The following is a 27,643-nucleotide window of genomic DNA, read 5'->3' on the forward strand; positions in this document are numbered from 1 at the left end:
CAAAGAGTAACCAGAGACAAGCGTGGGTCGATGATCAGCGAACAGTATCCAAAGGGGCGAGACAGGAGAGGTAGTCCAAAATGTCAGCGATAGTCCAGGCAGGGGAAAACACAATCCAACAAAGGCAAGGCAAGGCTAGGAAAACTAATAGGGCTCTGTAGGGCAGCAATAATGCGTACAATACTCGGCAACGAGGGAGAAAATGTCCAGGGTTGAAATAGTGTGTGTGATCAGTGATGCTGTGTGATCAGGTGTGCATGTGATTAGTGCAATGAGTGATTGGTGACAGCTGTGTGCGTGTGATTGGTGAGATGGCTGATGGGAAATGCAGTCCATGTGATGTGATGGTGTGAAGGCAGTGTTGCCAACTAATTTTCAGAGAAAGTTGGTAAAGGAAGGTCAATTTGTTGCTAGAAGTTGCTAAATGACGTTGTGATGTCATTGCGTAATCACGGCGCAAAATTGTCACAACATCAAATCTCAGCAAAAATCTATATTTTATATATGTTAATTTAGATTTGTTTGTAAAATAATATGCATAATATAATATTAAAATATAAATTACTGTATTTTAAAAAACATTGAATTATTGAACTTACACATTTTTGAATGATTACAATTTAAGGTTTTGTTTTTTTTAATAGCTAGTAAACTAGTAATATAACACATTCTCAACAATTATGCTTTAAGCAGTGTATTAGTAGTTAGTATGCTACACTCCAAGAAAAGGCTGTAAAAATAGGGCACAATCTACTATGTTAATATGAAAGAATTTTACGTATTGGTTTTTTACCTACATTTTAAATTATGCATTGTGTTTTTTTGGGTTACAGGGTTACAATGGATAATGGATAACGTCCTGGAAAATTACTAGTAGCCTATATTTTCCATTTTTCTTACAGCATACTAACTATGAACAATTATTCAATTATTCAGATGTTATTATTATTATTATATTGAATAAATGAAAATAGCAGCTAATTCAATTCACGTGATGTGTGTACTGCTAGGCACCTTTGGTTTTCTTTTTGTGTAATTTGGATGGAAAATGTGTGTCTTTTTATTGTCTGAGTCACTTATCAAAAGTTGCTAAAAGTTGCCAAATAAATTTTTAAAAATTGCTAAATTTGTTGCTAGGTGCTTTTGGAAGAAATAGTTGCTAGGGTAGTCTGAAAAGTTGCTAAATTTAGCAACAAAATTGCTAAATTGGCAACACTGTGTGAAGGTCCATGTGGTGAGCGGGTGACCTCTAGTGGTGAATGAACGGGAGTGCAGACCAGATTCGTGACAATAGGGAGCCCCTTTTACATGATAAGGTTACAATTAGGCCTTAACCCAAACTTAAATTTAATTACTATTTATTTTGAAATAGATGATCAACACTCAATTTAAAAAAATAAAAATAAAATAATTGTATGCAAACACGTACATTGCACATAATGCAGTTTTTAAAGTAACTGCCCAAACTATTTTGAAATATAATTTAAATAATTATGTCCAACACAATTCCAGTCAAAATAGGAGATTATAATAAACTATAGCCATATAGCATATCCAACATGTATCTGCCTACCTGACAAAAACCTGATACTGTTGAGGACCAGAGATGTTGATCTCATGAAGGTCTAACATAAGCCAGCAATGAAAAAATATATACAATTATAAATTAATTATTATATATTAATAAATTAATACTAATTTATTAATATATTCTGTATACAGAATGAGTATGACATTCTGCATGATAAAATATAAAGATTGTGAAATCTGTGGTCTGATTCTGTAATGTTTTTGTTTTGTTTTTTTAATTACGAAAACATTACTTAAAACCATGTTTTACGAAGTTTATACATGTGAAGACAGCAGAGAGTAGGCTATAAAATACTAGATAAAGAAATGAGCTAGATAGAGAACACCTGCATATTAACAGCGTAAACATGAACCATGCGACCATATAATATGATTAAATGTTAATAAAGAAGGTGCATCAGCAATCATAAATTAAAGAAGACATTTTTTAGAAATATATTTTGCATAGGTGACAAGGATCACTCAGTCTCTTTGTGTAAAACTCAAAAGCAGTTACGGGGTTTTTGACCAGTGAACGTGTGCAAATGAGCCGCGGTCTCATGAAAATGCGTATAAATAATACGCCAAATAAAAACCAAAACTCGTGGTATTGATACGCAAAAATGGACTTTGGTGCTCATATGATACGCAGTTTTCACGTACATATGATACACATCTACCTACAATCCTAATCCTACCCATCACGCAGCATATACACGCCAAAGTCCATTTTTGCGTATCAGTACCACGAGTTTTTGTTTTTATTTGGTGTACTATTTATTCACACTTTCATGAGATCAGGTTGGCAAATGCGCATTTTGTCCTTCATTAAAACGGCGGCATCACATTACATTTTCAGGTTACAGAGTTTGTTGTAGCTATATGGGCGCTCAGTTTTTCCTGTTGCAAAATACATTTGGCCAAAATCTCATTTTATAAAAGAGATGAAATGTGACTGTATGCACAGACTGTTTAAGTGTATTGGCTACGACTAGATGGCAAACTCTAGCCCTCTCTCTCCGGTCCCACACGTCTCAGACCTCAAATACATCAAATATGAGCCTTTATAGACATAGTGTTTCTCACGTACAGAAAACACTGTACTTATTCAAACAGCAAGATCTTTATTTACCCTCGCAAGACTTCGTTCAGCTGCTGTGGAGCTTCAGTTCATTCAGTCCAGATAGAGGAGGTGGAGTTATGAGCTTTTACCCACAGTTTGAGCGGATCAACAAGATTTAGTCACAAGCTCGTTTTAATACCTCTCACTGGCTAAATATTTGTAAAACAGACAGACAAATGTAAAGGGTGACCAATAGCATTGATACACACACACATATATATATATATATATATATATATATATATATATATATATATATATATATATATATATATATATATATATATATATACATATATATATATACACATATAAGCTTTTAACATTTCTAATTAAAACATCAGAATAAAAACAAGAAGAATAAGAAACAGATTAAGAATAAAAGTTACCAATCAAATGAAATCAGTATTTAAGAAATAAATTTGTACTACAGAAGCGGCACAGAACGACACACAAGTGCCTTTTCAGACGATTAATGAGGCTCAGAGGTTTTGAATTTAGATTATTTATTTATTTTTTTAATATAGAAATACTAATTGATTTAAATAACAGAAAAATATACTTTAACAATTTAAATAAAACTGCCAGTAGGTGACGGCAAATCACTGATTTGATCACTGAATCATTCATTCAATTGATTCTTTTGAACAGCTGATTCATTCAGGAACGAAGCACGTGACTGTCTTTATGAATGGGTAATTGAATCATTGACTCACTAGAATCGTTTAAAAACGCAGTTCATTCATAAACGAAACAGAAACACAGCTATTTTCATTCATCCTAAACTTTAAAAAAAAAAAAAAAAAAAACTTTCTCTTTACTTATTCCTTCCTTTGGTAGTTTGTACTTATTTGAGCAATGCCTGAGACTTGGTGTTGCAAGCACTTCGTTTGTCTGATTGCCTCTTCAAGATGAATCGCTTTATGTATTCCCCAATTGTAAGTCGCTTTGGATAAAAGCGTCTGCAAAATGACTAAATGTAAATGTAAATGAAACCGCGAGAGCAACGGGAGATTTGAAGCTCATGGCAGATGCGCCCAAGAGATGACTCGCCATGTGATTGGCTGAATGTTAGTTCACTCAAATCTAAGTAACAAATCAGAGAATGTGGGTGGAAATATTGGTGGTGGGTCAAAAAATTGCGGGGGGACAGAATCACCTGTTTCTAATAGTGCGGGGGACGTGTGACCTCCTGGAGCTTATCTTTCTTTCACCTTCTTTCAGCTCTTCTGCAAGTCTGTCTAAGAGCACGTGCAACATTTAACCAGGGTACAGACTTAGGTTTGGATTTAAGCTGCAGAGGAGCTACAGAGTCCAAAATATTACAAACATCATTAAAACAATGCATCAGCTCTTCAGCACTTTGATCAGATGAAAAGGAGACTTTCGAGAAAACTCCTTGAACACTGATGAGACTGTATCACTAGTGGTGGAAGATATTATACGAGTCATACAGGCAGGTTTACATGATTTGACAACAGAAGATGACAAAGGAACAGTAAATAAAATAGGTTTATGATCTGAGAAACTGTAATCACCTAATTCAATGTCCAGCACTGAAAAACCACAGGAGAAGGTGCTGTGGAAGCCCTGGATCTTCTGCTCCTGCGAGGAGGACACCGACACGGACGACACACAATAAACACATTAAAGAAGAGAACTGCAGCTTTTTCTCTTATATCCCACCATTCATACTGTTTAGTCTCGCAGTTCTGACTTTTTTCTCATAATTCTAATTCTGAGTATTTTAATATCGCAATTTTGACATTTTTGCTCAGAATCACAAGCACGTCAGTTGCAAGCTACAAACTCTTAATTGATTTAAATTAATTACAGAAGCCACAGAATAAAAACATTAAAAGATAACTGCAGCTTTTTCTCTCAATTGCAAGTTTATAACAGAACTTAAGTTTTTAAGTTTTTGTTTCACAATATTGGCTTTTTTCTTTTGAATCTCACAGTTCTGACTTTTTTATCTGAATTGGAGTTATAAATTTCAGTTGCAAGTTTACATCTTACAAAATTGACATTTCCCTCATAATTCTGAGTTTAATATCTTTTTTTTTCTTGCAACATGTTTTCATTACATTAACTCTAATAACAATTTAACAATTTTACAGAATCTGAAACAGCTGTTTTTATATTGTAAAAGCAGCACAATTAAACAGAAAATATGTTAAATATGGTTAAAAGAAACAAGCAATTCTATGCAATGTTGTTATATAGGATCACTGAGTTTTTTTTTTTTCAGTTTTAATTTTAATTAATTTTAATTTTAAGAGTTTTAGTACATTTGTTGCATTTTTGTAGTTTTAATTATTATTTTTTACATGTCTATATAGTTTTGTATACTTCAAGTTAAACTAAATGAAAATGAGAAATATTTCCATGGCAATTAGCTGAAATAAAATAAACTGAAGTGTTTTTTATATATTTTTATTTTATTTTATTTCATTTTAACATTTATTCAAAGTAACAAAAATGGTTTAAGTTTTATGGTTTTAGTTTACGTTAACTATAATAACACTGATTGTATGCAACCAAACAATATGCGTTTATAATTAAACTTTTTGGTAACATTTTACTTGAAGCCTTTATATATAATAATGCATTATAAAAATATTTGTAATTTTAATATCATTGCATGTTATAATACATCAAATAATCCCATGAATAATTGCAACCACAGTTATAATACATCATAATACTTATCTATTCATTTTTACACATTTAGAAAGTAAAATGCATAAAAACAAGACAAACAACCAGTTTCAGATGTAACAAGGAATCTGCAAATATTATACAATGCATACTTTGGCTACAGTTGGTAGTGAAAGATTTAATGCATCACTACATGCATTATGATACATCAAAAAAAAAAATAAATAAATAAATGAAAAAGAGACACGTGTGTGTCCGAGTCTGAATGCACAGCATAACTGCAACCTGACAAAGCTGTAATTTCAGAATTCATCACCATTTACTGAAATTCCAACCTTACACATGTGTCTTTGTTTTTCTATGTGCATTTTAATATTTCAATAATTTAATGACATATTTGCATATTCACAGTTCTCTGATGTGGGTTATTGGTCACATGACGTGTTTATTGTTTATTGTTTTCTATAGAAGAAAAATGATAAAAGAGATTTAGTCTCCTGGGGAAACAAGTGCATTTAAGTGCATTTTACCTAAAACAATTAAAATTATCCGCATGGGGTAAGAAAAATAATCTTTATGCGAACAGAAACAAGATTATTTATTTTTCTTACCCATTGGCTGATAATTTGCAAAATAAGATTTTTTTATTATTATTTTTTTTCACCCAGGAAGCAAGACTAAATATCTTTTCATTTTTTTCTTATGTAGAAAATGCATCTTGATTTAAGAGTATTTAAGTATTTTGACTGGAAACAACAAGACAAAAATACTAAGTAAGAAAAGCATTTTTGCAGTGCAGGTACATTCATTTATTGCTCATATTTTCATCATGCAGACACCGTCAAAGTGACAAAAATGGCATGTTCTTTTATACAGGATCCTGTAGATGAGGAGACCGCATTCATTCATAGAGAGTTACATGGACATTTAGTTACATAAACGCAATAATTAGGATTTCCAGTGTGTTTGGATGCATTGATGACACGCATATCCCCATCATCACATCTCCTGAAAATGAAACAGATTAGTGTCTGGAATGGAAAGATGTCAGATGGAAGGGTATATGAGATATATGCTTTAATCACCAACATAGCTGTTAAATATATACTAATGATTCACAATTTATTTGGTCATCTTTATTTACTACAAATACAAAAGCAACAGTTATCGTTTTTCCTGTTGGATATTAATATTCTTCCAATATTTGTTATTGTGGCCATCTCCTCTTCATCTGTTCTTCATTATTTTGTGAGTCTCTGCCTTCTTGCTGTTGGCTGAGTAGAAGTTAATGTTAATTTCATTACTACATTAAATGTAACAGGTTGTATTAGAGAAGGTTAATTATGTGAAAAGAGCATTAGACTATGTGAAAAAAGCTGCTGCACATTGAAATTAATGATAGTCTAATCAACATTTTTCATTTACAGTATGTGTGTGTGTGTGTGTGTGTGTGTGTTATGGGGAATGTGGCTGTATCTGTATGATTATCATCTGTATGACCAGCTATCAGTGTGAATGCTGTATGTCTGGCAATCAGAGTATTTGACATACAAAGCTAATTCTTTTTTCTCTCTCTCTCTTCTTTTTGTTATTACTCAAAATTATTGTTTTTATGTTTCTAGTGCTCAAATAAATCACTTATACGATGTCTAAGATTCTGTCTGTTACTTTATAATTGAAAAAGTATACAGTGCAGTCATTCACTGGTCCGAGTAAAAAAGTAACTTGTCTGGGGCAAAATTGTTATTATTTATTTATTTATTTTATTATTATTATTATTATTTTAGCTAAAATGTTTAGCTGCTGCCAGTTGTTTTATTTAGTTATTTTTGCCCCTTGTCTGTCATACTCAGTTCACGTGTTGTCCGTTAATTCGTCCATTAGTACTCGTTTGGTTTAGTATTTACAGTCCTATGTTTCCTGAGTTTCCTGATTAGGCGGCGATAATGCCCCAGAAACACTTACACGAGACGCAGAAGAAGAACGCGACTCGGACTGAAGTGGGCTGCAAGTCAACTCATGTACTCGAAGTCCAAGAGAAGAGTAATTCAGTCCGATTAAAGAGGCGGATCAGCAACAACTGTACCGTGAATGTAACTATCATGGGTGATACTACGGACGGAGATAGTGATATTATGGCATGGCAGGATATAACTAGAAAGAGGAAAGGTAGGAATGATAGCTCTGGAAGCTCAGTCTCTGGATTGGAGGTGAGCGATATGGTTAAAAAAGCAAAGGCTAGTGAGAAGAAAGAGGATGAAGAAACTGATTGGAAAGTGATGATAACGTTTATAAATGAAGGAGGGCATTGTCATCCACTTAAACTAACAAAGGCAATTGAAAAAGAAATGGGCGAAATCAAGTTCACAAAATGACGCCATCATCCGTTCAGATGAATTATTGTGTTTGATTGTCATTTCTATTCAGAGTCAGTGCTGGAGATCAGATTCTGTTTCATCATGGATCACACACAAACATCCACAGATGAAGAGTTTTCTCCAGGATGTAGGTACTTTCAATAAACACTGTATTAAATCACCTTGAATGATGGTAGATGGAGTGTCTGGAGGATTTTAAGTTAAAATGAATATTTTATTTTAAAATATGTCAAAAAGCCTCCTTATGGAGTGTTTTTGATGAAAAATACTTAAAAGATTATGATGATTAAATTTCCTGTAGCTTTCCTACTAGCTTTCCTGTAGCTCAAATAGTAGAGCATGGCGCTAGCAACGCCAAGATCATGGGTTCGATTCCCAGGGAAAGCAAGAGCTGATAAAATGTAAAAACTGTAACTTGAATGCAATGTAAGTCGCTTTGGATAAAAGCGTCTGCTAAATGCAAGATGGCGCCGCAGATGGCAGCCATGGTTTGTCGCTGCTTGGTACTTGTTCTTTTTTTGTTTGTTTGTCCTGTCTTAAGCAACTTTTTCCCGATCAGCTTTACCAGAAACGAACTCCTGGACATCAGAAATGGCACACCAAATAACTCTCTGCCAACATTTGAGCATTCAGACCTTTTACTGGACATTTTAATCGGAGGAGCTGCGTTCTATACAAGCGCTCCAGCCGACGCAGCGAGGAAGCGCCGGCGCTCGTGAAACTCCGACAGCGCGGGTTTAGGACTCCGCTGCCGAGCATCCATCTGGCGAATCTCCGCTCCCTGGCAAATAAATCAGACGAACTACAACTCCTCACCCGCACAAACAAGGACTTTTAAACTCCGCTGCGCTTTGCTTCACGGAAACCTGGCTGAACCGAGCCATCCCGGACAGCGCTTCATCTAACGGGCTTCCAGCTGTTCAGAGCAGACCGCGTCACCGAGTCCTCGGGAAAACGAGAGGCGGTGGATTATGTTTTATATCAACGAAGGCTGGTGTACAGACGTGACAGTTTTAAAGAAGATGTGCTGCCCAAATTTGGAAGCTCTCTTTATTAACTGCAAGCCTTTTTATTCACAGCGGGAGTTTTCCTCGTTTATTCTGGTGAGTGTGTACATTCCTCCTGACGCAGCGTGGCGCCTCGCTAGAACTGCTGGCCGATCAAATCACACACACAGAGCAGCGTTATCCGGACTCTTTCATCATCATTCTCGGTGATTTTAATAAAGCTAATCTCACCCGTGAACTGCCTAAATATAGACAGCACATCACATGCCCCACCAGAGACAGAAATATACTGGACCACTGCTACACTGTCTTAAAGGATGCATATCACTCTGTCCCCGTGCAGCGCTGGGACTCTCTGATCACTGTTTGGTTCATCTCCTACCAGCCTACAGGCAGAAACTCAAATCTGCTAAGCCTGTAGTAAAACTGTAAAGAGATGGACTTCTGAAGCAGAGCAGGTTTTACAGGCCTGCTTCGAACTTACTGATTGGAGTGTTTTTGAGGCTGCAGCTACTGATCTGGACGAGCTCACTGACACCGTGACGTCCTACATCAGTTTCTGTGAGGACATGTGTGTACCCACCAGGACTTATTTAACATTTAACAATGACAAACCTTGGTTCAGTGCAAAACTCAAACAGCTTCGCCAGGCCAAAGAGGACGCCTACAGGAGTGGGGACAAAGCCTTGTACAAACAGGCCAAATACACACTGAATAGGGAAATAAGAGTAGCAAAATTAAACTACTCTGGAAAGCTAAAAAAACAGCTTTCAAGCAATGACTCTACATCAGTGTGGAAAGGCCTGAAAGCCATCACCAGCTACAAGACCCCATCCCCCAGCACTGAGGCCAATCAACAACTGGCTGAAGACCTGAACGAGTTTTACTGCAGGTTTGAAAAGACTGGTCTGACACCTCACACCCGCTCCGACTGTCTCACAGCACAGCCATTCACACCCTCACCCTCCCTCCCCTACTGTTAATCAGCCTGTACTCAAGATCTGTGAAGATGATGTATGCAAAGTCTTCAGAAAGCAGAAGATAAGGAAAGCCAAAGGCCCAGACGGTGTCTCTCCAGCCTGCCTCAAAGCCTGTGCTGTCCAGCTATCATCCATCTTCACATTGATCTTCAACAGATCACTGAGCTGTGTGAAGTCCCTCCTGCTTCAAATGTTCCACCATCATCCCTGTACCCAAGAAACCAAAAATCACAGGACTTAATGACTACAGACCTGTTGCCTTAACGTCTGTGGTCATGAAGTCATTTGAGAGACTGGTGTTGGCCCACCTGAAGGACATTACTGGACCCTTGCTGGACCCCTACAGTTTGCTTACCGAGCAAACAGATCTGTGGATGATGCAGTTAATATGGGACTGCACTACATCCTGCAACATCTGGACAAACCAGGGACTTATGCAAGGATCTTGTTTGTGGACTTCAGCTCCGCTTTCAACACCATCATCCCAGACACCCTTCAGAACAAGCTGACTCAGCTCTCTGTGCCCACCTCCATCTGTCAGTGGATTACCAGCTTCCTGACAGACAGGCAGCAGCTAGTGAGGCTGGGAAAACACACATCCAGCACCCGCACCATCAGCACTGGAGCTCCTCAGGGCTGCGTTCTCTCCCACTACTCTTCTCCTCTACACAAATGACTGCACCTCTAAAGACCCCTCTGTCAAGCTTCTGAAGTTTGCAGACGACACCACAGTCATCGGCCTCATCCAGGACGGCGACGAGTCTGCTTACAGACAAGAGGTTGAGCAGCTGGCTGTCTGGTGCAGTCACAACAACCTGGAGCTGAACACGCTCAAAACTGTGGAGATGATAGTGGACTTCAGGAGAAACCCCCCTCCTCTCCCCCCACTCACCATCATGAACAGCACTGTGGCTGCAGTGGAGTCATTCAGGTTCCTGGGCACCACCATCTCTCAGGACCTGAAGTGGGACAATCACATTGACTCCATCGTGAAAAAGGCCCAGCAGAGGTTGTACTTCCTTCGTCAGCTGAAAAGTTCAACCTGCCACAGGAGCTGCTGAAACAGTTTTACTCAGCTGTTATTGAGTCGGTTCTGTGCTCCTCCATAACTGTCTGGTTTGGGTCAGCCAGCAAATCAGATTTAAGAAGACTTCAACGGACTGTTAGGACAGCAGAAAAGATCATTGGTGTGCACCTGCCCAGCCTTCAGGACTTGTACAACTCCAGAGTGAAGAAACGGGCAGGTAACATCATCAAAGACCCCTCTCACCCCGGACACAACCTGTTTGCACTTCTCCCTTCAGGCAGACGCTACAGATCTCTGTGCACTAGAACATCTAGGCATAAAAACAGTTTTTTCCCCCATGCCATCTCCAGCTTAAATAGCTAACACGTGGATCATTACCTGTGTTCTGTAATTCATTCTGGAATTCATTCTCCATCTTTAATTATTGCCTCCCTCTCAAGTATAATGTAAATACACATACATATGTTTATCTATACAGCTGTATATAGAGTAAATAATGCACAAATCTGTACATAAATCTACTGTTCCAGATTCATACTTATTATTATTATGATTATCATCCATTGTTAAGTCTTACTATTTAAATGTTTTTTTTTCTGTTCTCATGTCAGATGTGTATTTATGTATGTATGTATGTATGTATGTATGTATGTATGTACCAGGAGCACCTTAAAACCACAACAAATTCCTCGTGTGTTTGCGCACACCTGGCGAATAAAGCTAATTCTGATTCTGATTCTGATTCTGATTCTGATAAATGTAAATGTAAATGATCATCATAAAGGATTAAATATGTTTTATTATAGTTCAGTTCAGCAGAAGAGATCAGAAGCAGAGTCCAGCTGTGTGTCTCTGAGGAGTGACGGGTCTATGGATCCTCCAATACAGTTTAAGAGTGAAGATACAAAGACTGATCTCAGGTACATTTTTAGATACATATTATTATAGCATGTCATTTTGTATTATAAAAATAGTGTATTTTCTACAATATAGGATAAATTCTCCTACATTGCTAATAGATATTTTTATCTTTATCTGATAACTTCAAATTCAAATAGCTTTATTGTCTGTCCCCAAAGGGGGTAGAAAATTGTCTTTAGACAAAAGGCTCAAAAACACAAACAATACAAATAATCATCACAGCAACACATTACATACATCCCCTAAAAAAACACGCACAACTATATTTATATATAAATTCATTTTAAAATCCTATTTAAAATAACAATCGCAGCTGGGATAAAGGTCTTCTTATACTTGGCCCTTTTCACTAAAGGCACATTATACCGTCTGCCAGAAGGAAGTCACTGAAGGAACTATACAGAGGATGAGAAGATCTCCCACAATAACAAAGACTTTCCTTTTTAATGCCACAGTAAAAAGATCAGAAAGAGGTGTTTGTCTCTCACCAATTATTTTACTTGCCTTAATAATCCTTAAAAGTTTGTTTTTGCTTTTAACAGAAAGAGTTGAACCAGGATACAATATTAAAAGTAAGAACAGATTCAACAAGAGATTTATATACAACAATCAAAATGTCCTTTTCGATGTTAAAACTCCTCGGTTTTCTCAATAACCCTAAACGTTGATAAGCCTTTTTAAAAACATTATCTGAATACTTGTCAAATGAAAATTGAAAATCAATCTCTGTACCTAAATATTTAAAAGACCCCACCTGTTCAACTTCCTCTCCATTAACTAACAAAGGTTCACAAAGTGCTAGTACACTATTAGCCCCACAACACATTTCTTTGGTTTTACTAATATTAAGCTGCAAAGAACTCTCCTCTGTCCAAACTGTGATGTAGTTAACAAAATTAAGGTAAGTATCTAATGACTGAATATCCTTTACACGTCCCACTAATGCCATATCATCTGCATATTTTCGTTTATATAAATAGAAAATAAAATTGGTGATAAAACACACCCCTGTGGAAGGCATGTGTTTAAAACCACATTCTCCGACTTTTTGCCATTTACCAATACATGCTGTGGACGGTTCCATAAAAAACTCTTAATCCATAAAATAAGAGTTTGGTGCACCTGCAACTCCTCCAGCCGCCTCAAAAGAATATTTATGTTCACAGTATTAAAAGTGGATGAAAAATCCATAAATAAAATTCGAAAACAACAATCTGCCGCACCCAGGTACTTTCCAACTTTATCCGTTAGAGTGAGGGTGGCATCTTCAACTCCACGCCCAACTCTATAGGCAAACTGCCGTTGTCATTGATTGGGAGAGTTGCTGACAAACCACTCTCTCCATACACTTACAGAGCACAGATGTTAAAGCCACTGGTCTATAGACAATAAGAACCTTAGCATGTGCCTTTTTTGGCAGAGGAATAATGGTACTCTCTTTCCAGGCCTGAGGTACGACATTACAATCTAACGACAGCTGAAAAAGCTGTGTTAACACTCCCTTCAGCTGTGTTGCACATTCCCTCAGCACCTTCCCCTTTATTCCATCAGGCCCTGTTGTCTTTTGAGGTTTAACTCGTAATAAAAGTTTTTCCTCAACCATCTGTTTATACTGCAGTTTAGCCTCCCTAGATTTTTGCTTTAATTCTTTTTGCAGGAATTTAACACCATGTTTATCTCCATTTAAAAAAAGCAATTTTTTTAAAGATTCAAACAGTGTTTAAGATCCTTTGTAAAACAAGGTTTGTTATTAGGGTAACGTTTCACAGGAATAACACTGTGTACACAAAAGTCCACATACCCAGAAATGGAAGCATTTAACATATCAACATAATTTTCACAGTCCTTTAAAAATACATTCCAATCTGTAACTTCAAAACATCCTTTTAGTGTTTCAATGGAAATCAAAGTCCCATACCTGAAAAGACCTGGTTTGCACTTTCTTTTGTCTTTAGCTTTTGGCAAGAGAAGAACAGCATTATGATCAGATCGACCCAGAGGGTGATGCACCTTAGAGATGTAAGCACCAGTGTAATTTCCATAACACAGATCCAGTGTTTTATCCAGTCTAGTTGCAGATGTCACATACAGGTATTGCTCCAGATTCGGCAAAACTGTAGTAACGTCACATCGATTAAAATCTCCAAGCAGAAACACTGGCTGATCACCAACTCTGCAATATTTTTGCAGTTTGCAATATCATTAAAAGTGTCAGCAATGTTCTCAGCAGCAAGCATAAAATCAGGTCCCGGAGCATATACCAGTATCACTGTAATTTGGGTAAATTATCATGGAAGATAATGTGGACGAAAGGAAACCACCATGATTTCATAGTGTTTTGAACACTTGGTTTCCCTCAGCGTAAAGCTCGTCGCCCATCGCCCCCCACCAACTGTTTTCTGAGTTTTAAGAATATCCCGGTCAATCCGAATCAAAGTAAAACCATCCAGATGAAAGCCCTCTGTTTCCTGAGAGAGCCAAGTCTTTGTAAAACAAAAAAGGCTTGTGCTACGATAATCCTCATCATGTCTGATTAATGCAGACAGCTCGTTGAGTTTATTCCTCAGAGATGTGACACTTGATAAGTGATGGCAGGTAAGGGCAACCTACAGACTCTTCTCCATAGCCTTTTACGTATTCCTCCTCTCAATCCTCTTTTCCTCCATTTCCCTTTATACTTTTCCTAGCCAAGGCCAACCAGGATACATTGTGGGACATCTTTAAAAAGCACTGAATCCATAGGTCCAAACATTTACATTTACATTTAGTCATTTTGCAGACGCTTTTATCCAAAGCGACTTACAATTTGGGGAATACATAAAGCGATTCATCTTGAAGAGGCAATCTGACAAACGAAGTGCTTGTAACACAAGTCTCAGGCATTGTTTAAATAAGTACAAGCTAGCAAGGGAAGGAATAAATAAGGAGAAAGAGTTTTTTTTTTTTTTTACGTGTAGGGTGAAGTCAAGTAGTGTCGAAAGAGATGAGTTTTCAGCTGTTGCTTGAAGATTGACAGGGATCCAGCACTCCGAATATGGGTGGGAAGATCATTCCACCAGCCAGGAATGGTGAACGAGAATGTTCTGGAGAGTGATTTTGAGCCTCTTTGTGATGGTACCACGAGGCGTCGCTCACTAGCAGATCTCAGACTTCTGGAGGGGATGTAGATTCTTAATAGTGAGTGCAGGTAGGCGGGTGCTGAGCCTGTGGTTGTTCTATAAGCACGCATCAGTGTCTTGAACTTGATGCGAGCTGCGATTGGTAGCCAATGCAAGGAGATAAAGAGAGGTGTAACATGGGCTCTTTTGGGTTCCTTGAAGACCAGTCGTGCCGCTGCATTCTGAATCATTTGTAGAGGTTTGACTGTGTTTGATGGAAGTCCAGCCAGAAGAGCATTGCAGTAGTCCAGCCTAGAAATGACAAGGGCCTGGACAAGAAGTTGTGCAGCATGCTCCGTCAGAAAGGGCCTGATCTTTCTGATGTTGTGTAGTGCAAACCTGCAAGATCGAGCAGTCTTTGCAATGTGGTCTTTGAAGGTCAGCTGGTCATCAAAGATTACACCAAGATTTCTGACCGAAGTTGATGGGGTAATTGTTGATGAACCTAACTGGATCGTGATGTCATGCTGTAGAGTCGGAGCGGCGGGAAAGACAAGAAGCTCAGTCTTTGCCAGGTTGAGCTGAAGGTGATGTTCTTCCATCCATGCTGAGATGTCCGCCAGGCAACCTGAGATCCTTGCAGCTACTGTTGGATCATCTGGTTGAAAGGAGAGATAGAGCTGTGTGTCATCAGCATAGCAGTGGTAGGAGAATCCATGTGCCTGTATGATGGGACCCAGTGATGTAGTGTATGTGGAGAAGAGGAGGGGTCCAAGAACCGATCCCTGAGGAACCCCAGTGACCAGTGTATGTGCTTTGGATACCTCCCCTCCCCAGGCCACCCTGAAAGACCTACCAGTGAGATAGGACTCAAACCAGCGAAGTGGAATTCCAGCGATGCCCAGAGATGAGAGAGTGGAGAGGAGGGTCTGATGATTGACAGTGTCAAACGCGGCAGATAGATCCAGCAGAATGAGGACTGATAATTTGGAATGGGCTTTTGCAATTCGCAGGGCTTCAGTGACCGAGAGAAGCGCAGTCTCAGTTGAATGGCTGATTAGCATCCAGTTTGTTGTTCTGTGAAAGAAACAATGAGACCTGGTTGAAGACAATACGTTCAAGTGTTTTCGCTATGAATGGAAGGAGAGAGACAGGTCTATAGTTTTCTATAAGAGAAGTGTTTAATGTTGATTTTTTTTGAGCAGTGGGGTTACCCGAGCCTGCTTGAACGCAGTGGGGAAGATGCCTGTGAGGAGGGATGTGTTGATGATGCGTGTGAGTGCCGGTAAGAGCATGGGAGAGATTGCTTGCAGAAGGTGTGAGGGGATTGGGTCAAGAGGACATGTTGTAGGATGGTTGGAGAGGAGAAGTTTGGATACTTCAGCCTCCGTCAGGGGACAGAAGGAGAAGATGGGAGTTTTAGCAGTGGATGTGGTTGGTTGAGGGTCCTGTGTGCGTGGAGGTGAGAACTGATCACTGATCTATCTAGTTTTAAAAAGTTAAAAAGTTGCAAAGTCATCAGCTGTAATAGAAGTGGTGGGAGGTGGTGGAGGGGACAGAGGAGAGAATTAAATGTTCTGAAGAGATTACGCATGTCTGGAGCGCTGTTGATCTTGTTGTGGAAATGTGAGGATTTGGCAGTGTGGACATCAGCAGAGAAAGATGAGAGCAGAGACTGATACCTACTCAGGTCCGACGGGTTGTTTGATTTGCGCCATTTTCTCTCTTCCGCTCTGAGTTTAGTCCGATGTTCACGAAGAACATCAGATAACCAGGGGTTAGAAGGGGCAGCCCGTGCTGACCTAGAGGAGAGAGGACAAATGTCGTCTAGACAAGAAGTTAAGGTAGAGCATAAAGTTTCAGTAGCTGCGTTTACATCCAGAGATGAGAAATGGGTAGGTGAGGGAAGAGAGGATGATACTACAGAGGAAAGATGGGAAGGAGAAAGGGAGCTTAGGTTTTGTCTAAAAGTAACCGGTAGGGGGGTTGGTGGCACACGGGTAGCAAAATGTAGTGTAAATGTAATGAAGAAATGGTCCGAGATATGTAGCGGTTGTACCAGAATGGTATCTGCAGTACAATTGCGTGTGTAAATTAAATCAAGTTGGTTGCCTGATTTGTGCGTGCTAGTAGTGGTAAGGCGATTGAGATCAAATGAAGCTAGGAGTGAGTGGAAGTCTGTAGCATAAGGCTTGTCTAGGTGAATGTTGAAATCACCAAAGACTAAGAGTGGAGTGCCATCCTCCACGAAAGAGGATAACAACCCGTCCAGCTTCTCTAGGAAGGTGGCTAGAATTTGTCCAGGGGGACGGTAGATTACCACAATCTGGAGTTTTATCGGAGCTGATACAGTAATGGCATGAGATTCAAATGAGTTGTAATTGCATAGGGTAGAGCGGGTTGAGTATTTCCAATTGTTTGAAACGAGCAGGCCAGTACCCCACCCCGCCAACTTGACGAAGTGTGAGAGAAAGAGAAATTAGTAGAGAGCAGCTGGGGTTGCTGAGTCTTCTGGACGAATCCAGGTCTCAGTCAAGCCCAAGATGCTGACAGTGGATTTTAAAGAAAAGGCAGAAATGAAGTCAGCTTTGTTGACGGCTGACTGACAATTCCAGAGACCCACAGAGAAAGCCAGAGGTGTACTGGAAGATGTAGAGATAGGGCGTAGGTTAGCAGGATTACGTTGCCGTCTGCGAGTGATGTTAGAGCGTGGCTGAGAGAGAACCGGAATGTTTTGGAGACACATGATAGAGGTAGAAGGAAAGAGGATAGGAAAGCAGAGTGTGTGAGGAAGGAAAAAAGATACTTAAGTGTGTAGCTCGGTGTCGTTGCTCGGTTAAAGTCGCGCAGGAAAAAGTCGCAGGTCTTTACACTCCTCGGTCTTCACACGAGGAGGTTGAACACGCTTCCGCGTCAGCGCACAGACCTCAAACACATACACAGTCTAGAGTGAAAAAAAAGCTGTGGTCGCTTTTAATTAGCAGAACCACCAGCCAATCGCAGGGCAATGGCTCAAATCAAAACTAACACTTCGCACTTAAGTGCAGGAAAGGAGTTTAAGCTAAAGGGCAGTTATTATAATGACCAGTAAGTGCAATCAAAACTATAAACCACAACGAAAAAGCAGAATAGAAATAGGTAGGAAACAAACTATTCTTTCCTAGCAGCAAGTAATTAATTTAAACAACAGAACTAAGAACAATATTAAAACACTTACGCACTGCCGTCCGTCTCTTCTGGTGACTAATCGCCTTCTCCCCCAAACAGCAAACGAACGCAAGTCCAGCAAATGCTCCTGCGAATAATCCAAGTTTTTCGCGGCTAATGCACACGCGTTGTCGGCGTCTAGTCGGTGTTGTCGGTGAACAGGTGTTTAACGGCATTGTCCATAAAGCCGAAACTGTTTGTAAAACAAACACCAGCAGGCCCAGAATTATCCAAAAATCAGCCATCATGTATAAAAGACAAAATTTAAAATAAATAAAAACACTTAAAACAAACATAGAGCCTGAGTCACGAGTCACACGAACAGCATTGCACCCTGGAAGTCATAAAGGATTAAATCTGTTTTATTACAGTTCATTTCAGCAGAAGAGATCAGAAGCAGAGCCCAGCTGTGTGTCTCTGAGGAGTGACGGGTCTATGAGACATCCAATACATTTTAAGAGTAGAGATACAAATACTGATCTCAGGTACGTTTTAGATAATGATAATTATCTAAAAGACAGATCTCAGGTCTAATATATCTGTAAAAGATTATTTGATTATGATACAGAATACATAAAAGACACTGTGCTTATTTAATAATGCAATATTTTAATTTTGCAGGCATGAAGTCCTCAACAGGTTTAGATCAAATCTGATGAAGAAGTTTGAGCGTGTGTATGAGGGAACAGCGATGCAGGGAAACCCAACACTCCTGAATGAGATCTACACAGAGCTCTACATCACAGAGAGTGAGTGGAGAGATCAGTAATGAGCATGAGGTGAGACAGATTGAGACACAATCCAGGAGAGCAGCAACAGAGGACACAGCCATCAAATGCAATGACATCTTTAGACCTTTACCTGGACAAGACAAAGCCATCAGAACTGTGCTGACAAAGGGAGTCTCTGGCATTGGAAAAACAGTCTCTGTGCAGAAGTTGATCCTGGACTGGGCTGAAGGGAAAGAGAATCAGGACGTCCAGCTCATATTTCCACTGCCTTTCAGAGAAATCAACTTGATGAAGGACAAAACACTCAGTCTTTCAGATCTTCTTCATGTCTTTTTCCCTGAAACTAAAGAAATGGAAATATCCAGTGATGAATATAAAGTGTTGTTCATCTTTGATGGTCTTGATGAGTGTCGTCTGTCTCTGAACTTTAAGAGTAAAGTGAAGCTGTGTAATATATCAGAATCAGCCTCAGTGGACGTGCTGCTGATGAACCTGATTGTGGGGAATCTGCTTCCCTCTGCTCTCATCTGGATCACCTCCAGACCAGCAGCTGATCTCGTCCCCTCTGAGTGTGTCCATCGAGTGACAGAGGTACGAGGCTTCAATGAGCCACAGAAGCAGGAATACTTCAGGAAGAGAATCAGTGATCAGAGTCTGGCCGATACAATCATCTCACACCTGAAGTCATCAAGGAGCCTCTACATCATGTGCCACATCCCAGTGTTCTGCTGGATCTCAGCCGCTGTTCTGGAGAAGATGTTGAGTCCAGCAGAGAGTGGAGAGATTCCCAAGACTCTCACTCAAATGTACACACGCTTCCTGATCCTTCAGACCAACATCAAATGTGAGAAGGACTATGAGAAGGTGGCAGATGAAGACATGATCCTCAAACTGGGGAAAGTGGCTTTTCAGCAGCTTGTGAAAGGCAACCTGATCTTCTATGAGGAAGACCTGAGAGAGTGTGGCATTGATGTGACAGAAGCATCAGTGTACTCAGGATTGTGCACTCAGATCTTCAGAGAGGAGTTGGGCTTGTATCAGGGGAAAGTCTTCTGCTTTGTTCATCTGAGCATTCAGGAACATCTAGCAGCTCTATATGTGCACCTCTCCTGGACAAACCACAACAGAAATGTGATTGAGCAGAGTTTGTCGTCTGAAGTGAAGGACTGGTTTCAACTCAATTCATCAAAACATGTTTCATTATCTGAGCTGCATCAGAGAGCTGTGAAAGAGGCTCTACAGAGTAAAAATGGACATCTGGATCTTTTCCTGCGCTTCCTTCTGGGTTTGTCAGTAAAGTCTCATCAGATTCTCCTACAACAAATAATGAAACGGACAAGAAGCAGATCTGACAGCAATGAGAAAACAGTTAAGTACATCAAGAAGAAGATCAGGACCATTGACTCTCCAGAGAAATCCATCAATCTGTTCCACTGTCTGAATGAACTGGGTGATCGTTCACTAGTGGAGGAAATACAACAGTATCTGAAATCTGGAAGAATACAGGAAGCCAAACTCTCTTCATCTCAGTGGCCAGCTGTAGTTTTTGTGTTGTTGACATCAGAAGAGGAACTGAATGAGTTTCGTCTTGATAAATTTGTTAAAGGAAGGAATGAGGCTGAAAATATGGAAGTTCTTCAGAAGCTGCTGCCTGTGATTAAAGAATCCAGATCAGTTCAGTAAGTATCACTGAGAACAATCACTTCACTGTTAAAACATTAAGAAAATCAAAGTTAAAAGCTCATAAATCTTCAGTGCTGCAGATGTTGTCCAGAGTTTAGTGGTCAGTATTTTGATGTGTTTTATATCAAATCAGTGACACAGTAAGATTCAGAGACAGAGAAGTGGCAGATGAATAAATTATGTGGGTTTGTCAATAATAAAAAATGTGTTTGCAAAAAAGGAATTTAAGTAATTGTAATTTTTAAAGGGGTCATGAACTGCCTCTGTTTATTATTTTGTACTGTTTTCTGAGGTCCACTTATAATGTTGTCAAGATTTTTACATCAAAACACATAATTTAGAAGTAATAAGCTATTTTCTGTCCTGTTTTTGACCCCCTCATCAGAACGCTCTGTTTGAAGGCGTGGAGGATTGTAGACTCAGAAGTAAACACCCCCTGCTGTGATTGGCTAATAGTTGTGTGTTTGACAGTGTACGTCCTTCACAGATGGACGCTGCTGTGATTTAGGTCAAAAACACATAAATAACTTAATACATATTAACTGATCTGTAAGAAGAGACAAAGCAATAGTTATCACGTAATAAAAACAGTTTACTCACACTCGTGTGGTGCCACATCAGATCCAATATAGTTGGCACATCGTCTTTTAGTTTCAATCTTTTTGAAAATCCCACGTCAAATTGTGCCTTGTTAATAAACGAATCCGCGGTAAAATGAAGTGAACAAAAGACAAATTTCTTACTGACGCGGTCTGGATCTTCATTAAAAATAAAGTTCATTCACTCTTTCCTAACATTGGGATCAGAAGGAAGGCAATACAAAGACTGTTTTTTACACAGCTTGGCACTGAACAGCATCTTCTTGTCTTCAGAGCATCTTTATCGTTTGGTTTCTGCAGAGACCTGCATGTTTGCCTCTCTCTCGTAGACACTGTATGTGTGAATCGGTGGGCGGGGCTAAACAGGCAGTGATGTCGATCTTCTTCTGCGGAGGCGGAGCTTATCCACACTATTACATCATAGAGTAGAACATTCCACAAGCTATCGTTTTGGTTTCAATACAAGCTATTTTTAGACTAACGACAAAGTTTTGAGTTATGAAACATACAGGATGTTTTTATAGTACAATGTCCTCTTATGTCAAAAGATCAATGAAATTTTGGTTTCTCACTTCATGATCCCTTTAAACCACTGACATTGTGCAACAAAGTAATATTACTTATCTTAAAATTATCTTAAATGAGGCTCAAGTTTTTGTTTTGTGACGTTTTAGATTGTCATTGTTCTCTACAGTTTGAGTGATTGTGGCGTCACAGATGAAGGTTGTGCTGCTCTGGCTTCAGCTCTGAGATCAAACCCCTCACACCTGAGAGAACTGTATCTGTCTGTGAATGAACTCGGAAAATCAGTGTATCTGCTCTCTTATGTACTACAGGATCCTCGCTGTAAACTGGAGAAACTGTGGTAAGATCATCTCTCTGATAGTCTCATGTCTTTGTCTTCAGTAAGATGTGTCCTTTAATGTAAATTCTGACTAGATACAATAAATCTCAGCACAAATGACTGAAGATGAAGTTCATTTCATTCATCTTCATCACATCATGAGCTCTTGCTCCTTTTTTTGGCCACAAAACATTTACTGGAGTTTCAATTGCTTCTGCTAGTTTGATTAATACTCCTTCAGCTGCTCATCTCTGTGTAAGAGTTTATTTTCCTCTTATTTTCCACTTTTTCTGAAATCAAAACCCTCACACCTGAGACAACTGATTCTGTCTTGGAATAAAATAGGAGATTGAGTGAATCTGCTCTCTGATGTTGATCTTGTTAGCAAAGGCTTGACTGGAGACAAAATTACTAAAGAAACCAGTCAGATAAGTGTGAGAGTAAGGACAGTGCACTTTTGAGGCGACCAACCTGAGTACAAATCTGCATTTCTTCTCATTTATTCCATTTATATATTAGCTCAGAGAGGTGTTTATATTAAAGAAAACATAAGAACATATTTCAAACATGGAAATAAAATATCTAATATATATATATATATATATATATATATATATATATATATATGTAAGTTACATGTGGTGTCGTCACGTTGATCAGATGTTCTGGTGAATCAAACACATGCAGCTCATATTGTTCTCAAACTCAAAAGCGTGAGTCTCTTCCTGCAGCTTCAAGAACAGCTTTACTGATCAGCAGCTTCAGTGTGATTAGGAGCAGGTGTAGCGGGGCTTTAGGAATACACACAAGTAACCACACTATAAGACATCATCTGTTTATAATGAAGAGAATCATATAAAGAATATGTTATTACGTACTGTTTTGTAAAGCATTGCAATACATACTATCAGTAGTAAGTAGCCGCCAGCAAATGACAAAATGATTAATTGCTTTGACCTTTTGTGACCTCATAATATTATTATTAATAATAATAATAATATCCATATGTGCCCCTTGATCTCATAACAAGTTTCGGATGCGGAAATCGGTCAAGCGTGAAACTCCGGCGTCATCCGGGAAGAGCTATGTTATCCGGTGGTGGAAAAAACATAAATGAGCTGTCAAGTATTGTTTTGAAGATATTATGCCCGTTTTGAATCTTTCTCATGGAAACATCTGTGTGGCGAGCGAGCCCCTCCCATGTGGGGCACCCGTGTCAGGATCCGAGGCTCTCTCCTCTCTCACCATCCCCTCACTCTCTCTCTCTCTCTCTCTCTCTCTATGGGAGATGTGTGAAAAGATAATGGTTTTAAGGACAAAATCAGAATAAATAAACCATTTTTAACAGAACAGTTTTAAGACACGCATATATTCTGTTGGTTGTATAAAAAGAATTTAAATAAAATAGGCTATCGATGACGGATAAAAAAAAATAATAATAAAAAAAATGTTTGCCTTAACGAATAAAATGGTTAAAAAATATAAATGGTCTTACATTCTTCAGGGGAAGCAGAGAATACGCGTCTTCACGGTATCCCAGTCGGTCTCAAACGAACTGATTACAAAATTGTGTTTAGTTTAAACTTTAGCTCTCTTTCTCTCTCTCTCGCTATGGGAGTGAGTTTTCTCTCGTGTGTGTGTGTGTGTGTGTGAGAGAGATTTGTATACTTTAATGCTTCCCTAATACGTCTGAAGTTCTTATATTTTAAATTATTTTACATCAGTCACTATAGTTTTTTAAAGTTTCTTATTTTATTCATCCTCTTCAAAATTGTGCCCCGCCACTCACTGTGTGATGAAATATGCAAAGTCGCCGGTGCGGAATTCTGAATTCCCTTTCAGAAATTCGATCCGGAGACCCATCGGATGTTTAGACAGATGCAACCGTGGACAGCGTAATTTACGCGTTTGTTTTAAGAAGCTTGTTTAAAAACAGTTCTAGGCGTCTGTTTCAGTTCGAGCGAGAAAAATAAATATTTAAAATTAGCCATGGTCACGAACAATTTAGAGGTAAGCTTACACAGGAAACAAACAGTCACAATTTATCAATTTAATGGTGCTTTACACGCTGCTATCCTCTTTAACCTTATAGAATTTCAGAAGCCGATTATGTAAGGTGTTTTCACATATGGAAGCGTATTTTTACGGTCTAAACAGCATGCGTTTCTCACGATCTCTATTATTTTACAGATACATGGTGGAAGAGATATTTTGAGGAGTTTTCGTTGTTATTTAAATTACTAATAAAATATTTAAACTATGAACGTTTAATTATTTAATTTCTACATAATATTATTTAATTTATTTAAATTTTAACTCTATGTGCCCTACGCCTTAACACTGATAACTATATTACGTTTCGCGTATGTAAATTAATATCACAGCTTTTTTATTAGGGCCCTTGATAGTTCTACGTATTTTGTGAACATGTTCGTTTTTAAAAATAATTTTACTTGAATATTTAACTGCTGCAATTTGCGAATGACGAAATAAGTCTGATGTGGACATGGGGGTTTATTATGGAGTACGAGCGACCCCATGTGGTCACACTTTTAAAATAAAGTCTCTGGCGCAAATATCATTCTTAAACCAGTTTTTATTTATTTTCAGATATTAAAACACGGTAGTAACATATTATAACGAGATATATCTTTTTGTTTCGTGTTAAAATTATCATCTATGACATTTGTGGTTTAAATATTTCAAAAGTTATACAAATAACGTGTATTTTAATCAATTTAACAGATGCTCTCTAGAGACCAATAAAAATGATAGTAGGGGCCTTTAAATAGCATAAAACGTTTTTAGGTGCTGCAGTTACACAAGACTGACCTAACTTTTGGAGCTCTTCAGATTTTGAGGCTTAGGTTTGTGACTTTTTCTGGAAAAATGAGCAACCATGGTAAGAAGTTCTATTTATTTTCCTTGAAATTCGATGTCACTCTGTTTGAATTATATAGCTAATGCTTTATTGATTTATACTATTTTAATAGTTTTCCTATTATAGGAGAATCAAATGGGGAACAAAGTGTTTTTAGTCAGATCGATCTATGTAAGTCTCTTAAGTCTTTTATGATATTTTGATACAGTTGAACAATTTTAAATATTTAAATGAAGTCTCTTAAGTCTTTTATGATATTTTGATATAGTTGAACAATTTTAAATATTTAATTGAAGATGATTTCTGGTTTATTTTTAGTGACAGCACAGCTGATGAGTGAGCATGAGGCACAAAACGGTAAAATATTCATCTTTATGAATTTTAACTTTGACGGCATTGTTAAAGCACCAGCGACCTGTCGAGGATCTGTTTAACCTAGAGTCTGATGGTCTTTTGATAACTATATAACTATATGATATTATTTATTTTTCTTCTTATAGAGATAATCGATCTGACTGATGAATGCAGTGCTTGTTTCGAAAAGGCAGGCCCAAGTTTTTCTGACAACGCACGGAGTCCTTTGAAGAAGAAGAAGAAAAGGAACGTTGCCTGTATCATTCCAAATCTGAGAGAAGATTTGCATAAAGGTGAGAGACCATTGTATTTTTATTATTATTATAAATCATGTGGGGCTCATGTGAACTGCTAGCTCGTTTTGATGTGCACATCTTAAAGATGCCTATGGTGATAATTATAAATACGCTTTTAAATACTCTTGATATTGATGTATTATTTACATAGACATAAGTTATTTATTTAAATAGAAGATTTGTCTACATCTAGTGGTTAAAATTAGGTAGTGCTTTTCATTTTTATTTATTTTTCTTTAAATGGAAGCTGTGCCACAGTCTTGCAACAACGATGAAACGACTACAGAGAGGAAGTGGCACAGCTGGCTGAATGGTGTGGCACTAACAACCTGTCCCTCAATGTGAGTAAGACAAAGGAGGTTGTGATGGACTTCAGGAGAAACTCCGTGATCACCCCCACTGACCATCGACAGCTCGCCTGTGGAGAGTCAGCAGCACTAAATTCCTGGGGTGCACATCACAGAGGATCTCACCTGGTCCACCAACACCATGTCACTCTCCAAGAAGGCACAACAGCACCTACACTTCCTCCGCCGGCTGAAAAGAGCAAGTCTCCCTCCACCCATCCTCACCACTTTCTACAGGGGCACCATTGAGAGTGTGCTGACCAGCTGCATCACTGTCTGGTACGGGAACTGTACTGCAGCAGACCGCAAGACCCTCCAGCGGACAGTGAACACCGCTGCAAGGATCATCGGTGCCCCTCTCCTCCATCCTGGATATTTTCCTCACACGATGCTCCAGCAAAGCCAATAGTATCGTGAAGGACTCCACACACCCTCCCACAGTCTCTTCCAGCTCCTACCATCAGGAAGAAGGTACTGAGCATCAGAGCCCGCTCTGCCAGACTGCTCAACAGCTTTTTCCCCAGGCTGTGAGAGCCCTGAACTCAAATCACCCCGCCCTCTCTGAACCCCCATACAAACCCCTACCTCCTGTAATATGTAACGTGCATTCGAAGTGTGCTACACACAGGTGAGTGGGCCTGTACAAACCACCTGTAGTAGCACACCTCTCCTCCTCTATGCGCACTAGTCACTTTTCACACACACTGCTGTGTGTACACAAATCCCACAAAAAGAACTCCGTAATATATGTATGTTTACATGCTCATGCACTACAAATCATCCTGCACTGTTCCCCAGCCAGCTGCTTGAACTCAATGTTTCTCCTTGCACATGTACAGTACTTATCTGAAGCATTCGTATAGTTTGTATTTTTAGTTTGTATAGGTACTTTTTTATAGATAGTATATTTATATTTATAGTCAAAATCTATCAGTAGGATAGTTGTGTATAGGTTTATATTGTCTTACTCCATTGTTGTATGCCTGTATTTATGTAGCACCGTGGTCCTGTGAGGCACGACATTTCGCTCCACTGTATGCCCCCGCATGTAGCGGAATGACAATAAAGCTCAACTTGACTTGACTTGACTTGATTTGTCTACATCTAGTGGTTAAAATTAGGTAGTGCTTTTTCATTTTTATTTATTTTTCTTTAAATGGAAGCTGTGCCACAGTCTTGTCATTGTAATTGTGGGTGTGTGTTTATATTTTTACCTAGTAATAATCTGATTAATAATTCTCGCTTTATTATTGTTAATATTTCAATATTTTTATGATTTGTTCATAGCAGATAGAACCACGGAACCTACGAATGAATTAGCGCCAGGTGAGAATCTCAGATACTATTTAATAAAAGAAAAATACGCTTACGGAATAACTAAAAATATTTAAAGCGCCAGCAATAATTTTTAATTTTATTATCTATTCTTGCAGATACAGGGTCAGAAGCAGACATATCTGGCAACGACGGAGACGTCGAAAATGAAATAATTCCAGGTGAGAATCTCAAACGCTATTTAATAAAAGAAAAATACATTTACGGAATAAGTAAAAATATTTAAAGCGTCAGCAATGTTTTTAATTTTATTATCTATTCTTGCAGATACAGGGTCAGAAGCAGACATATCTGACATCGACGGAGAAAATGAAATAATTCAAGGTGAGAATCTAGTATATTATTTGATATATATTATTTGATATATATATATATATATATATATTAGCCATAAACATATTTCCTCAATTTGCAAACAGACATACCCGCAGGACGGACGACGACGTAGCTAACTGGACCGAGACCCAGCTGCAGGAGTGGGAGAGGTCTTCTTGGAGTGGCGACGGAGAAAATAGAACGAGAGAAAGAGGTCGCCAAACGCCGTTCGCTGTTCCAACATGGTGAGGAAGAAGAACAACAGACTGGCGATCAGAGTGCGAATA

The 27,643-nt window shown here is 38.6% G+C and overlaps 1 pseudogene; it reads left to right on the forward strand.

The window, feature by feature from the left end:
- The first annotated feature begins 11,537 nt into the window (after window positions 1-11,537).
- Window positions 11,538-27,643, forward strand: part of LOC131547493 (NLR family CARD domain-containing protein 3-like) — a 25,928-nt pseudogene continuing 9,822 nt past the window's right edge.

Source organism: Onychostoma macrolepis, chromosome 09 (assembly GCF_012432095.1).
Source record: "Onychostoma macrolepis isolate SWU-2019 chromosome 09, ASM1243209v1, whole genome shotgun sequence".
In the NCBI taxonomy this organism is placed as follows: Eukaryota; Metazoa; Chordata; class Actinopteri; order Cypriniformes; family Cyprinidae; genus Onychostoma; species Onychostoma macrolepis.